The sequence below is a fragment of the Heterocephalus glaber genome, unplaced genomic scaffold, assembly GCF_053883595.1.
Source record: "Heterocephalus glaber isolate CG9 unplaced genomic scaffold, H.glaber_assembly_v1.0 deba00000943, whole genome shotgun sequence".
In the NCBI taxonomy this organism is placed as follows: domain Eukaryota; kingdom Metazoa; phylum Chordata; class Mammalia; order Rodentia; family Bathyergidae; genus Heterocephalus; species Heterocephalus glaber.
In genome coordinates, this window is record NW_028258175.1 from 1739362 (window position 1) to 1753293 (window position 13932).

A 13932-nucleotide genomic window follows, 5' to 3' on the forward strand; every position below is an offset into this window, starting at 1 on the left:
GTGGGGTTAATTGAAAAATCCTGGGCCAGTGTCTCCTAAGGACAGTGAGATCTGGCTGTGTACAGGAGAGAGACTCTGAAGGCTGCGTAGAGGAGCCTGAGCCTTTAGTTGACCAACTTGAATTACAACCAGCCCTTGGGAATGAATTGAGTTCGTAAGTCAAGGGTCCACTATAACTGATATGTATCGACTTATCCTTGTTATGTTATTTTCCTGTTGTTGGTACCCTCCCCCCGCCTCTTTAATTATTTGCCTTTCCTGGTAGATTCATTCCGTTGGGGTTCATGGAGTTGTTGTTCTCATTATCTCTTTCTAGAATGTCCTCCAGGTGTTCTTTGTCATGAAAGTACCTTATTTCTCCATCAATTTTGAAAGATGGTTTTGTGGGATATATCAATTTTGGCTGGAGGCTTTCTTTTAGGGCTTGAAATACTTTACTCCAAGCTTTCTTTGACTTGAGAGTTTGTGTTGAGAAGTCTGGTGTGATCCTAATGGGGTTTACTTTATAGGTGACTCGTTTCTTTAACTGCTTTTAATATTCTGTTTTTATGTTGAATTTCTGGAATCGTGACTGTTTTGTTTTGTTTTGTTTTGTTTGAGACAGGGTCTCCCTATGTAGTTCAGGCTGGCCTTGAGCTCACTAGCCCAGGCTGGGCTCAAACTCATGGTGATCCTCCAGCTTCAGCCTCCCGAGTGCTGGGATTATAGGTGTGTACCACCACACTCAGCTTGGAATCTTTTTTTGTGTGTGTGTGGTATTAGGGATCGAACTCAGGACCTTGCGCTTGCAAGGCAGGTGCAGTGCCACTGAGCTAAATCCCTGGCATGGAATCTTGACTATTATTATGCCTTGGTGTAGATTTTCTTTTAATCATGCCTACTTGGAGTTCTATGTTCCTCACTTATCTGTATGTCAAATTCTTTTTCCCTGCTTGGGAAGTTTTCTGCCATTCCATGAACAGGTTTTTTATGTTGTTTGTGCTATCTCCTGCTTTATCATTGACTCATATCATCTTATTTTATTCTTCTTTGCATTGTCTAGACGCTGTTGGATTGATTTTTCAGGGTCCCTTGATATTTTTAAGAAATCTTTCTTTTCTAAGGGGATCAGGGAGGAGGGAGGGAGAAAGGAAGGAAGGGACAAGAACGAAAGTGAAAATAGAAGGAAAAAATGGAAAGAAAGCTTTTGTACATAGAGAGGGGAGGGGCCTTGGGGGAGGGAGGGGAATGGGAAAAAAGAGGTGGGAAAAGAAGCAATGCAAATTCCCTGTGGTGTTTGTCCTTCTGTATGTACATTCTAAATTGGTACATTCTAAAATGTACCAATAAATGTTTTGCTAAAAAAAAAAAAATCTTTCTTTTCGTGGCCACTAACTGCAATCCTGTCTTCTATATCTGATATTCTGTACTCACACTGGCTCATTCTGCTGTGTGTACATTCAAGGGAATTTTAAATTTCCTGGATATCTGTTTGAATCTGTTTCATGGATTCCATTTCTTTCCTATGTTGGGTGTTCATGGTTTCTATCATGTTCCTGAGCTCCTCTGGTTTTTAAAATCTGTATCTGCTCTACAGTCACTAACCAAGTCTTTCATTTTATCACCATCTCTGTACTTATCTGGGAAATTCTTTCTTTCTTTTTTTTTTTCTGGTACCAGGGATTGAACTCAGGTCCTTGCACTTATGAGGCAGGCATGGTGCCACTGATCTAAATTATTTCTGCTTTGATTTTTTTTTCCTAGGGCCTCATCCATTTGCTTTACTTCCACTGTTACCACTTCAGAGAGTCCATGTGGGTGGCTTTCAGATTATTCTACTTCATTGGCCCTGGGTTTGCCTTTGGTGAGCTGGAAGTCTAGGGTTGCATCTTACTTAAGTGTCTTCTCATTTTCTATTTTTTTAGTTTAATTCCTGGGTTGATGTTTGTAAATTCCTTATGGCAAGTAGCTTTATTGCTAGTATTTAGAACCCTTAGGAAATTATTGCTTCTCAGAGATGTCTTCCAGGTTTAGCTGGCTTTGGGGTTTTGAGTCTGTTGCAAGATTCTACTGCTTCAATTTATTGGGGAGGAGAAGTTGCTGCCTATTTCATCTAGCATTGCTTCTTTGGCACTGGCCTATAGTAAATATTGTTTATGACCCTTAGGCAATCCTTTACGCATACCAGGAAGAACAATTGATTAGAATAAGTATGTCACCTTGGCTAAAGTAGTACATTCAGCAATACCAATAGCATCAAACACAGCCTAGGAAATGACAAACTGGGTTAACTATTAATTTGCCATCTTTAACCATATGAACTAGATTTGTGGTTATATAACAACATCTAAAACAAACCAGAAAACTGTATGCAGTAAACATGCCTTCAATATGGTGATTTTACCCACAGTGGAGAAAATTTAAAAGGGGTTAGGGAGGAAAAAAGTAGAGAGATAGAAGAAGAGGAAGAGATTAGAAACAAGGATGGAGGACAAAGAAGGTTAAGCAAACTTTGGGAAACTGGTGAGGGAGACAAGAGGGAAAGAGAGAAGGAAGAAATATAAACAAGAACAGAACAACAACAAAAAGCTAGAAACAATGTTCACATTCATATAAAAATAAGAACAAACAAGAAAAAACAAAACAAAACAAAAAAAAGAAAAATAAAGAAAAAAAGAAAAAAATTATCCACTTCGAGGTGTGTCTCTGCTGTTCCTGTTAGACGAATTGGGCACACAGAGCCCAGATCCATGCTGATTACTCCCAGCAAGCCAGTTGAAGATTTATAGCAGGGTAGTGGATAATCCCAGCAAGCTGCACCTTTAGTACCACTGAAATTCAGGCTGGTTTCTGGCTGTGAGGCTGGAATCTGATTTTTTCAGCCTCCAACACTCCATGTGCCTCCTGCCAGCTTGAGCTTGGCTCCCTGTTGGATTGAACTTGGCTCCTTGACCTCCTGCTGATTTGAACTCTGTTCTCCTTCACTCTGATGGAGCCAGCCTACAGCTGCTCTGAGTTCTGAGCTCGGCTGGCTCCTCTCCAAGATGGCTACCAGCCATTACCCTCTCCTGGGGGACGTCTGCACCCAAATAACTCACCAGCCACTGCAATCTGCTGTGTCCACTGCTCTGTTCCACTGGTGCATTTCTTCATGGAGGCCTCTGAGGGTGCCAGTAGTCACCGCATCTGCAGATTTGAGCTGCCTTTCCCACACTGTGAGTCTGGGCTCAGGGAGAAAGAGCCCCTCACTGCCTCCTTCTTCATTGAAGTCTTTCCTTGCTCCCCCTGTAGTCTTCAATTCCTGCTGCAGATTCCCGTTGGATTCCTCTTCCCTCCTTCTTCTCTTCTTCGTGTTGCTGTATTCCAGCATTTGGACACCAAATCTCAGAGAGGCTGTTTCCCTGCTGTTCATCGCTCCACCATCTTCCCAGATGTCCTTTTTGCTGGAGACAGCATCTTGCTATATAGTTCAGGCTGGCCTCAAACTCACCTCACTCCCCAAACTGAGCTTTGCTCTTCCCAGCTTTTCCTTTTGAGCTGTTTGCTTAGTCTGTCCTTCAGCCCAAGAGAGCTGCTCACCAGTTCAGGTAGCGGCAAAGTTTAAACACTTGGATGGAAATGTTTCTAACAAGCCCTGCTGCAGAGGAGGCTTTTTGCACTGTGCATGCTCCAGCTCATGTAAAACACGGGCAGTCTTGTGAGCGGGGTCACCTCAGTACAGCTCAGATAATGACACTTATTTGGGAATAAGGCTTTGGAAGAACTCCAACTTCCTCTGTCCCCTCCTCGGCTGCCAGGCTGCACTGAGAAAATGGGCTGGTGCTTTTCACATTTGCAAGAGAGCTGCAGAATGAGGCTGGGACCAGGGCAAGTTAAAATGCCACAAGGCTCCCTGTTCTTCCCCAAATTCAGCTGCTTTTTGCTACAGCTCTTCTTTCTTTTGTATGCATGTATGTATGTATGTTTTGAGACAGGATCTAAGTTGCCCGGGCTAGGCCTGAATTTGCAATCCTCCTGCCTCAGCCTCCCAGAGTGCTGGGATTAAAGGCATGTACCACTGTGCCTGGCTGTCAGCTACTTGACGAATTCCTCAAGTTGCTGCAAGCTTTGGTTAACTTCCAGAGTTTTGAGAAAAGTTGGTGCTGACCATTATTTTGTTGTTATTTTTTCCACTGCTTTTTTTTTTTTTAAGGGGAAAGTGAGTCCTTTGTTTAATTTTTCACAGCTTTTAAAAATCGATATTAATGTTCAAATTATTATAGACGCCCCAAATTACTGTACTGTGCTTGCTCATATTTTTTCATATCATCTGTAAGAGTTTCCTGAAACATTTTCTCTCTTCTTGGTTTCAAAGCAGAAACCAAGTCAAGGCCCAGGGCTCTCCCTTCTGGCAGTGTTGTAGTGAAAACAGGAAGTGGGGCTCTTTAGCATGAGTAGTTCCTGCTGCTTCCACTACTTGTTGCTGACAAATTATCTAAAGAATATAAAGTTTATATTTTTGTCAGGGAAGTTGAGCATAGTGCTGCACACCTGTAATCCCAGCACTCTGGGAGGCTGAGGTAGGAGGATCCTAAATTGAGCCCAGCTTGAAACTTAGCAAGACCCTGTCTCAAAATAAAAAATAAAAAGGGTTGGGGGATATAGCTCACTGTGGACGCCCTGGATTCGACTCGCCAGTACTGCAAAAGCAAAACAAAACAAAAGAAAACACAAAGATTGCAAGTTCAAGACCAGCCTGGACTACATGGCAAGACCCTGTCTCAAAAATCAAACCAAACCAACGAAAACCTTTTGTCAGGGAGACTAATACAAAAGCCACTGATGAATGTTTTTATAAAGTGCTTTTTAAAATTTCTTGAAAGCAATAACAATATTTGCTATCCCAGTACTTCTATTTTCTAAAATCTCTTAACATTTGTCTCCAATGCTTCCTACAGCTTGTGCAGAGCTTGGATCTGGAACAGCTCAGCTGAGTTAGTGCCTATTTATTGATTGATTAATTGATTATAGTGCTGGGACTTGAACCCAGGGCCTTGTGTGTGGCAAGCAAGTGTTCTGCCCTGTAGCTACACCTCCAGCCCTCATTCTTCACTCCTTTGCACCTTCAGTTTCCTCTTAGCTCCAAGCCCAACGTTTTAATCTTGAGCATCATTCTCTTTGTAGAAAAGAAACTAGATGAAAGTTGAGAGGCTCTGCCTTCTCTCGGTCATGTTAGTGTTACACCATCCTCCAAGAAATCGGCCTTTTTCTTCCTTGTTCTTCTTTTTGTTCCAAATATAGCCATTAAAAAGCCCTTTTTGTTGTTGATAACATGTTTCATAACCTCAGCTCTTTCACCATTACAGCCATTCTGACATTTCTCACATAGGTTTATACCAGCCTTTGTGTTCATGGATTAGGTGGCTTTACTTACTTTTTTTTTCCTTTCTTGAGACAAGATCTTTTTTTTTTTTTTGGTACCAGGGATGGAACTCAGGACCTTGTGCTTGCACAGCAGGCGGCAAAACCACTGAGCTAAATCCCCGGCCAAGGACAGGATCTTGCTACATAGTTCAGCTGGCCTTGAACTCACTCGGTAGCCCAGGCTGGCTTCAAACTTGTGGTGATCCTCCTGCCTCAGCCTCCCGAGTGCTGGGATTACAGGTGTGTGCTACCACCCTGACCTTACTTTTTTTTTTAATCACAAAATTTCATTTGCAATCACTTGGGTTTATTTTTCACTTATTTATTATTTTCCAGTGCTAGGGATGTACCCAGGGCCTTTCCCATGCTTGGCAAGTGCTCTACCTCTGAGCTGCTCCCCCAACCCTAACTTTAGTTTAAGTTCTCTCCCTATTGCTTATTCCTCAGGATCTAAAAGGCATAAAAGAATGACTGTGTTGCTTGTTTTATTATTGGACATTCTTGAAATGATAAAATTATGCTTTAGTTCAATACTAAAATATAGATAAATATTCAGTACATACAATGAGATAATTAGTCATTAATGCATCCCATGATTAATTTATGCACTATCAACTTAGCATCCTATGATTCATTTACCATTCTAATAGTCATAGGCATTCTCTTGCTTACCTTGAGTACCCTGAGTACTGAGGTCTCGCTGTGTGGTTCAGGCTGGCCTCAAACTCATTATGTAGGCCAGGCTGGCCTCAAACTCAGCAATCCTTCTGCCTCAGCCTCTCAAGTGTGGGATTGCAAGCATATACCACCACACCTGGCCTGATCTTAGTGTTTTTGCACAAACTTACATCTCCTTTTGTTATTTTATATTTTGAGACAAGTTTTTTAAAATTTTATTTGTTTATTTTTTGTACCAGGGATTGAACACAGGACCTTGTGCTTGCCAGGCAGGCCCACCTCCCTGGCTTTGAGACAAGTTTTTGCTAAATTGAAAAGTTGCCTAGATTGGGCTCAAATGTGATCCTCCTGTCTCAACTTCAAAGTACACTGCCATTGCCTGAGTGTGGTAGTGCACACCTATAATCCTAGCACTCGGGAGGCTGAGACAGGAGGATTGCTGTGATTTCGAGGCCAACCTAGGCTACATAGTGAGTTCAAGGCCAGCCTGAATTACACAGTGAGTTCCTGTCAAACACACACAACAGTGCTGACATTATAGGTCTGCACCACCATGCCTGGCTCTGGGTGCAGCAGTGCACAATCACATACAGCTTTGTCCCTTAGCTTTTCTTTCAGTTATGTGTTACTGTATTAAAAAAACAAGGCTAGGATACACATGTGTAAATACCGAATAGTTTCTCTAGTGTGAGAAACTGAAAGTGTAAATAAGGACTAAAAGGTATAATAGATAATGTAAAATAGGAAGAAAAGGGGTGAAGGGGAAGTGGGAGGGGTAGGGGAAAGGAAAGAAGGGAATGGAATTAATATGAGAAAAAGAAAAAATGGAGACAAAGCTTTGTAGATAGGGAGGAATGGAGGTGTTGAAGGGAGGCAGGGGAATGGGGGAAAAAATAAGGACCAAGATGGATTACGTAAAGGTGCAAATTTCCAGTGATGAATGCCATTATATTGTATACTAAATGTACCAGTAAAATTAATTTAAAAATAAAAACAAAAAAACAAGGCTGAGAGGGCTGGGGATTTAGCTCAGTGGCACCACACCTGCCTGGCAAGTGCAAGGTCCTGAGTTCGGTCCCCAGTGATGAGAAGAAAAACACAAAAAACAAACAAGAACAACAACAAGAGAACAAGGCTGAGGCTGGAGGGTAGCTAGTTTGAACCCTACCTGGACAATTAGCAGTTTAGTGAGACCCTGTCTCAAAATTTAAAAAATTAAAAAAAACAAAACCCAGAAAAAAGCTGCAGAAGTAGCTCGGTGTGAAGGCCCTGGGTTCAATCCCTAGTACCACCAAAACAAAACAAAAGCAAAAAATCTCAAAACTTAGTGCCAAAAACAGCAATAATATTTTCTCAGCAATGGAGACTGAACCTGGGGTCTTATACATGTTAGGTGAGCCCTGAGCTATGCCCTTGGTCCCCGGTTTTTTCTGTTTAACACTCACGGATTCTGTGGGTAGAATTTAGAAAAGGCAGAGCAGAAGCTACAATGGCTCCAAGATGTCTGGTCCACAGCCAGGAGGGTGAGACTGGCTGGGGACCCACCCTCCCCCTTTTCCCTGTCCTCCGCCTCCTACTCCTTTCTTTTTCTGGTACTGAGGCACTGAGTTCCAATCTCCATGTCAAGCACCAAACAAAGGACGGATGCCGGACAAAGTTTTCACTCCAAGATGTGCAGAGTGCGAGTTCCGAGACAGCTCCAAGTATGGCTGTGTTTATTATTTGGAGAGAAGTCCTCTCTAAGTTGCTCAGTTGCCCAAGCTGGACTTGAACTTGCATTGCTCCTGCCTCAGCCTCTTGGAGTGACAGGCAGCACTGCCATGCCCATCAGTGTAGCTTCTTTATTCACATGCCTGTGGCCTGGCCTGGCCTGGTGTGTGTGTGTGTGTGTGTGTGTGTGTGTGTGTGGTCTCTGGAGATTGAACCCAGGGCGTTCACATGGAGCTACATGACCAGGCCTTTTCATTTATTTATTTTTTAAAGTTTGAGACAGGATCTTCCTAAGTCAGTACGCTGCCCAGGCTGGGCTCAAAGCTGTGACCCTCCTGCCTCAGCCTCCCGCTGTTGGGATTACAGGGGTGCTCCACCATGCCTGGGTATAGTTGAATTTCTTATGTGGGAGTCTCAGAGTCCAGGAACGAGCAGCCCAGTGAGCAAGGTGAAAACTGCCAAGTGGGTTTTTTATGACCCAGCCTTGGAAGTCGAGTAGCATCAACTGCACCACCTGTAGTAACTAGCCAACCTGTTCGTGTTCCTGCGAGGGGGACACAGATCCTGCCTCTTGGGAGGAGTGTCAAAAATGCATGGCCTAGGGCCAGGGATTTAGCTCAGTGGTTCCGCCGCCTGCCTCACAGGCAGAAGGACCCGAGTTTAATCCCCAGTACCAAAAAAAAAAAAATGCACAGCCCAGAATTGTCCAGTAACCCACAGAACTGTAAGCTCAGTTATATTATTTTTGCTTTAATCTGTAAGAAAAAATATGGCCACATGTAAAAATTGCTACAACTTTACCAATAACTGTTTCTCAGGGGGAAGTGTGCATCCCGGGAGGTATGCACTGGAAAGTCAGAAATTCTTGTTTTCAATCAATTTCTCCTTTTGATCAATGAAAACATCTCTTTAAAATTAAAAAATATCTCTTCAAATAACACATCCGAAGTGAGAAAACTATCCTTCACCTCAATTGGGATTTCATCCTTTTTCTAGTTACAAATGCAGACGTTAGAAAATCTGTGAGGTTTGTTATGAAAACATGGTCCAGCCCCTTTAGCTGATTCTTTTTTTTTTTTTTTGGTACCAGGGATTGAACTCGGGACCTTGGGCTTGTGAGGCAGGCAGCGGCACCACTGAGCTAAATCCCTGGCCCAGCTGATTCTTTTGCACTGACCTCCGTACCTCTAAATAACATCTTCATATTGATACTTCCCGACTTTTTGATTTCAGGTATTATCTATCCCTCTGTTTCCTGGGCTTTGGCTCCTCTGCTTCTACAACTTGCACTTCCTGTCCTTCCCTCCTGCCTTGCTGTAGTGCAGGTTTGTAACACAAGTATCCAGAGTTTACATCTCTAACCATATAACTATGTCCACAGCTGAAGGAGTGACTATTACTGTTTTTCCCCTTCTTTCTGCTTTACCCCACTGTGCTAATACTTATTGTCTTTTTTTTTTTTTTTTTTGGGTACCGGGGATCAAACTCGGATCCTTGCACTTGCAAGGCAGGCGGCAGAACCACTGAGCTAAATCCCCGGCCCACCGTGCTGATACTTGTATCAAGTTTTTGTTTTGATTTGTATGTAGCACTAATTCAACCTTAAATTGTACCTCGGGGTGTAAGTTATCTTTAAACCCACCAGATTTTATATAGATTTTATATCCTTAGAGACACCTCTCAGTAGCCTTCTAGTCCGCTTCCCTCTGGAGTGGCTGCTCTTCAGGCCTGCTGCATGGTGTCTTCTTGAGATCTCTTTTCACCACTGTAGAAGTTTGTTTTCTGTTGTTATAACAAAATATCTGAGGCTGGGTATTATTTCTTTCTATCTATCTATCTATCTATCTATCTATCTATCATCTATCTAGATGATTGAGTTTTTTGAGACAGGGTCTCAGGCTGACTTTGAACTCATTATGTAGCCCAGGCTGGCCTTGAACTCATGGTGATCCTCCTGCCTCAGCCCCCCAAATGCTAGGATTACAGGTGTGCACCACCATGCCTGGCTTCAAGTCTTGGGATTTTATAAAGAAAAGAGATTTATTTAGCTCGAAGTTTTGTAGGCTGAAAGTCCAAGGTCAGGCAGCACAATCTCTTCAGCCTCTGGGAGGACATCATGGTGGACTACAGCATGTGATGGGGACTTGTGTGAAAGGGAGCACTCACATGGCACTACAGGAAGCAGAGAGCAGGCCAGGGCCAACCCTGCTATTTTTTTTTTTTTTTTTTTTGGTACCAGGGATCAAACTCAGGACCTTGGGCTTGTGAGGCAGGCAGTGGCACCACTGAGCTAAATCCCCGGCCCCAACCTTGCTATTTTTATAGCAACTCACGCTCATAGGAACTGACCAGCGCCCCGAGAGAGCTGCACGGGTCCTTTCTGAGGGCAGCGCCACTACCGCCCTCATCCCCTCCCGAGAGGCTTCAGCTCTTGATGGTGCCCGCTGGGGATGCAGCCTTCAACATGGGCACCCTGGGGCCAACCACGTCCACAAGCCACCATGGTTTGGGCATCCTCCTACCTCTCTTGAGTTGGATCCCTCATTTGCCAGATTCCGAATCTTTCTCTTCCTGAAAACATCTTTACATATTTTCCTTTCACACCTAGTTAACAGCTTGGAGAGTTCAAGTTTGGACATCCTGTGTCTCCAGTATTTGGGTGCCCAGTTGTGTCCCCCGCACCAGGACCCTGGAGGAGTCCAGGCCCAGTCGGGCTCCTGACTTGCTCTGGAGGCCTTGGCGTCCTCCCTGGAGTCCTTGGTCTGGATCTGCTTTCATTCACTGTGCTGGGGAACCTGGAAATTCACTTCCTGTGTTTTTCTTTTTGTTTTATTGTAGAATTGTGTATAAAATCCATATGTACAATTTAACAAGATCTAATCTCAACCCATCCTCCCCTGGCGGGATAATCGTTTAGTCCATGTTCATAACACAGCGGGAGCATCACGTGGTGGGAGACAGCAAGTATGCTAGTGGGTATGTCTCTTCCTAATTTTATAGGATGTGTGTGTGTGTGTGTGTGTGTGTGTGTGTGTGTTACTGGAGATTGAACCCAGGGCCGGCTCACTGAGCTATGTCCCCAACCCTCTTTATTTTATTTTTTTGAGACAGGGTCTTGCTAAGTCGCTAAGTTGTCCAGGCTGGGCATGACCTTGTGATCCTCCTGCTTCAGCCTCCTATGGTGCTAGAACTATAGGTGTGTGCCACCACACCTGGCGTGCATATGGATTTCTTGGGTGTCTGCTCATACTTGAGTGTGGAGCTGTTGAAAGCTGACTGAAACTGCACCTGTGGGTGAGCTGCCCGTGGGGCCCTTCACCGGGTGCCACTGGCCACCTCCCAGCAGCTCCTGAGGGCCGCCTTTGGGCCTTTCCCTCGGGTTGCCCACATTCCTTGCAGAAGGCTCTGTTCCTCTCCTCCTGAATGAGCCAATTTTTATGTCTTGTGGCTTCTGCAAAGCAAGCCTGCTGATTTCTCACTTTTTCCAATGCCGGCTCAGATTCCACTTCCTCAGTTCTGGTAAATAAGGCACCACGTGTTCATCTGGTACCTGGTTTAAAAACACTTTTGTTCCTACTGTTTCCTCTCATGCTCGCGGTTCTTGTGGGTTTGTGCACACAAAATCCTCCTGTTGCCACTGATTATGACTTGGGGAGCAACAGAGGTAAATATGTGTGATTCACCCACTATCTTCAACCTGATGCACTCGGTTTCTTCTTTTTATTATTAAATTTTATTTTATTTTATCCCATTCCCCCCTTAACCCCCCTCAGTCTGGTTTCTTTTGAGTAAACTTTTCCTTGAAGTAGAACACAGCCAGACATGGTGGTGCAGGGCTGTACTCACAGCACTCTGCGAGGCTGAAACAGGATGATTACAAGTTTGAGCCCAGGCTAGGGAACTTAGCAGTTTAACGAGACTCTGTCTCAAAATTAAAAAAAAAAAAAAAAAAAAAAAGGCTGGGGAAGTAGCTCAATGTGAAGGCTCTGGTTCGATCCCCAGTATCAAAAATCAAAACAAAACAAAACCCCCCACAGATATCACATTTGTTTATGAGTAATTTTTTTTTTTTGAGATAGGGTCTCACTAAGTAGTCTAGGCCAGGCTTGAACTCACTATGTAGCCCAGGCTGCCTCCCGCTCACGGTGATCCTCCTGCATCAGCCTCCCTAGTGCTGGGATTACAGGTGTGGGCCACCACACCCGGCTGTTTATGACTAAATTGTTTGCATCCTAATAAATTGTTTCGAAGTTCAGAAAAGGAAGGAATAGCTTCATGGAAAAATTGAGACTTCAGGGATATCGGCTGATTTGGATAAATAAAGGGAAAAGAAGAGAAACTTCAAAAGTAGTAGACGGGACCAAGAGGTGTGGGGGGCGGGAGGGAGAGAGGGAGGTAAAAGCGCTGAGAAACTCGCCGAGATGGGCGGCACCATTAGGCGCAGCAGCAAACGCGTGCTAAGAAAAATAAAAGCTGAAAACTGAAAGGGAGAAAGCGGTAGACAGGCTGCGGCTGGAGCGCTGGCCGTGAGACTGACCCGCACCACCAGATCCGAACTGAACCGCAGCCTGGCGGACTACGTCCCGGAGGGGAGGGGAGGGGAGGAGGAGGGGCGGGGTAAGGGACGGGGCGGGGCGGGGTAAGGGACGGGGCGGGGCGGGGAGGGAAGGGGGCGGGGAGGGGGAGGGGCCCGATTCTCTGCGGGAGACCGAGAGCATTTGATCGCCTTCACACATTTGAATGTGGATGAAGACATTTACAAATATAGACAAAAGGTGATAACTTCTGAAGAGGGCCCGCGGGCGGGGCGTGGGTGGGCGCCTCACCTTCGGCCTTCACGGAAGCTGATGAGCATCAGCCTCAGCACGGACTCTACAAAATTAGAACGTAATTCTCATTTCAAGTTCAAGTGCAGAATTTTCTCCATCTGTTAAACTCATAATCCTGTGCAGGAAAACAGTCAAACAGAAATAAAGCGTTCAAGAAAAAGCACACGTCACCGCTGCCTGCCACCCCAGCTGCATTCCTCGGGCTAGGCACTAACGATCCATCTGAGCCGCGCTCCTGAGGTTCTCCCTGGTTTTTAGGCATTTTGCAGACATTGGCAATCCTGCCGTTGCCTCATCACTGTTACAAACCGGGGATGCTGGCGCACACCTGTAATCCCTGCACGCTGGGGGGCTGGGGCAGGAGGATCACAAGTTCAAGCCCAGCCTGGGCAACTCAGTGAGACTCTGTCTCAAAAAAAAGGCGCGGGGCGGGGGGCCTCTGAGATGTAGCTCAGGGCGAAGGCCATAAATTCAATCTGCGGTGCTGAAAAGAAAGGTGTTACAGTAGCATTTCATAATTGTTGAGTCCTAAGGAAATGGTGAAGGTAAATGGGATGCACTTTTCCCGCAGAGAAAGCCCCCTGGAGGGATGAGTGTCTGTGCACCCGCTAAGAAGGTGTCCTTAAGTCGAGTCAGGGGAAGAGGAAAAGCCAGTGAGGCCGTGGTCATTAGGTGGAATTAGTTGGGAAGATTTGGATCCAGGCACGAGAGCAGGCGGTCACAGGTCAGCAACCTCCTCACCTCGGACACACCCAAGGGAGCCGCCAGGGGCAGTGTGGACTTGGGTGGCCCCTGGGTGCAGACGCAGGGATCCTCAAGGCTGAGCTCTTTCTGCCTCCCGTGTCAGCCTTGTGCTCTGTAAGATGCTTGTTGTTGGAAGCGAGGAGCTTGGTTTAGAGCTCGAGGGCTCACCTGGGGCCCAGCTCCACGGAGATATAAACGCGCGCATGTGTGTGTGGGTGTGTATGTGTGCACGCGTGCATGTGCGTCTGCTCAGCCCTGTCCTCCTTAGCAGGGAGTGCGCATGCGCACAGCCTTCAGGCCCTGACCTTGCAGATGAAGGAGCCCCTTATCAGTTACCGAACACTTTCTCCAAGTGGGACAGTAAGGGACATTTCTTTCTTTTTAAGCATCCACTGTGTTTAGGGTAGTGGGGAAGAAACGACGATTAAGAATCAATCCTGTCCTCAAGGAAGCTACAGCCTGAGAGGAGAACACACAAACACACACATGCGTGTGTACACACACGCCAGTGGTTCTTTGTAATGCTTTCGCGGTGTCACTGTGCACGCTGTCATTGTCGTGGCATACTGCACTGTAACAGTGCTGTGCA

The 13932-nt window shown here is 45.3% G+C and overlaps 1 long non-coding RNA gene across 2 annotated transcripts in view; it reads left to right on the forward strand.

Moving 5' to 3' along the window:
- LOC147828632 (uncharacterized) overlaps positions 1–13932 on the forward strand; it is a 31438-nt gene that overhangs the window by 13760 nt on the left and 3746 nt on the right. The window lies entirely within an intron of this gene.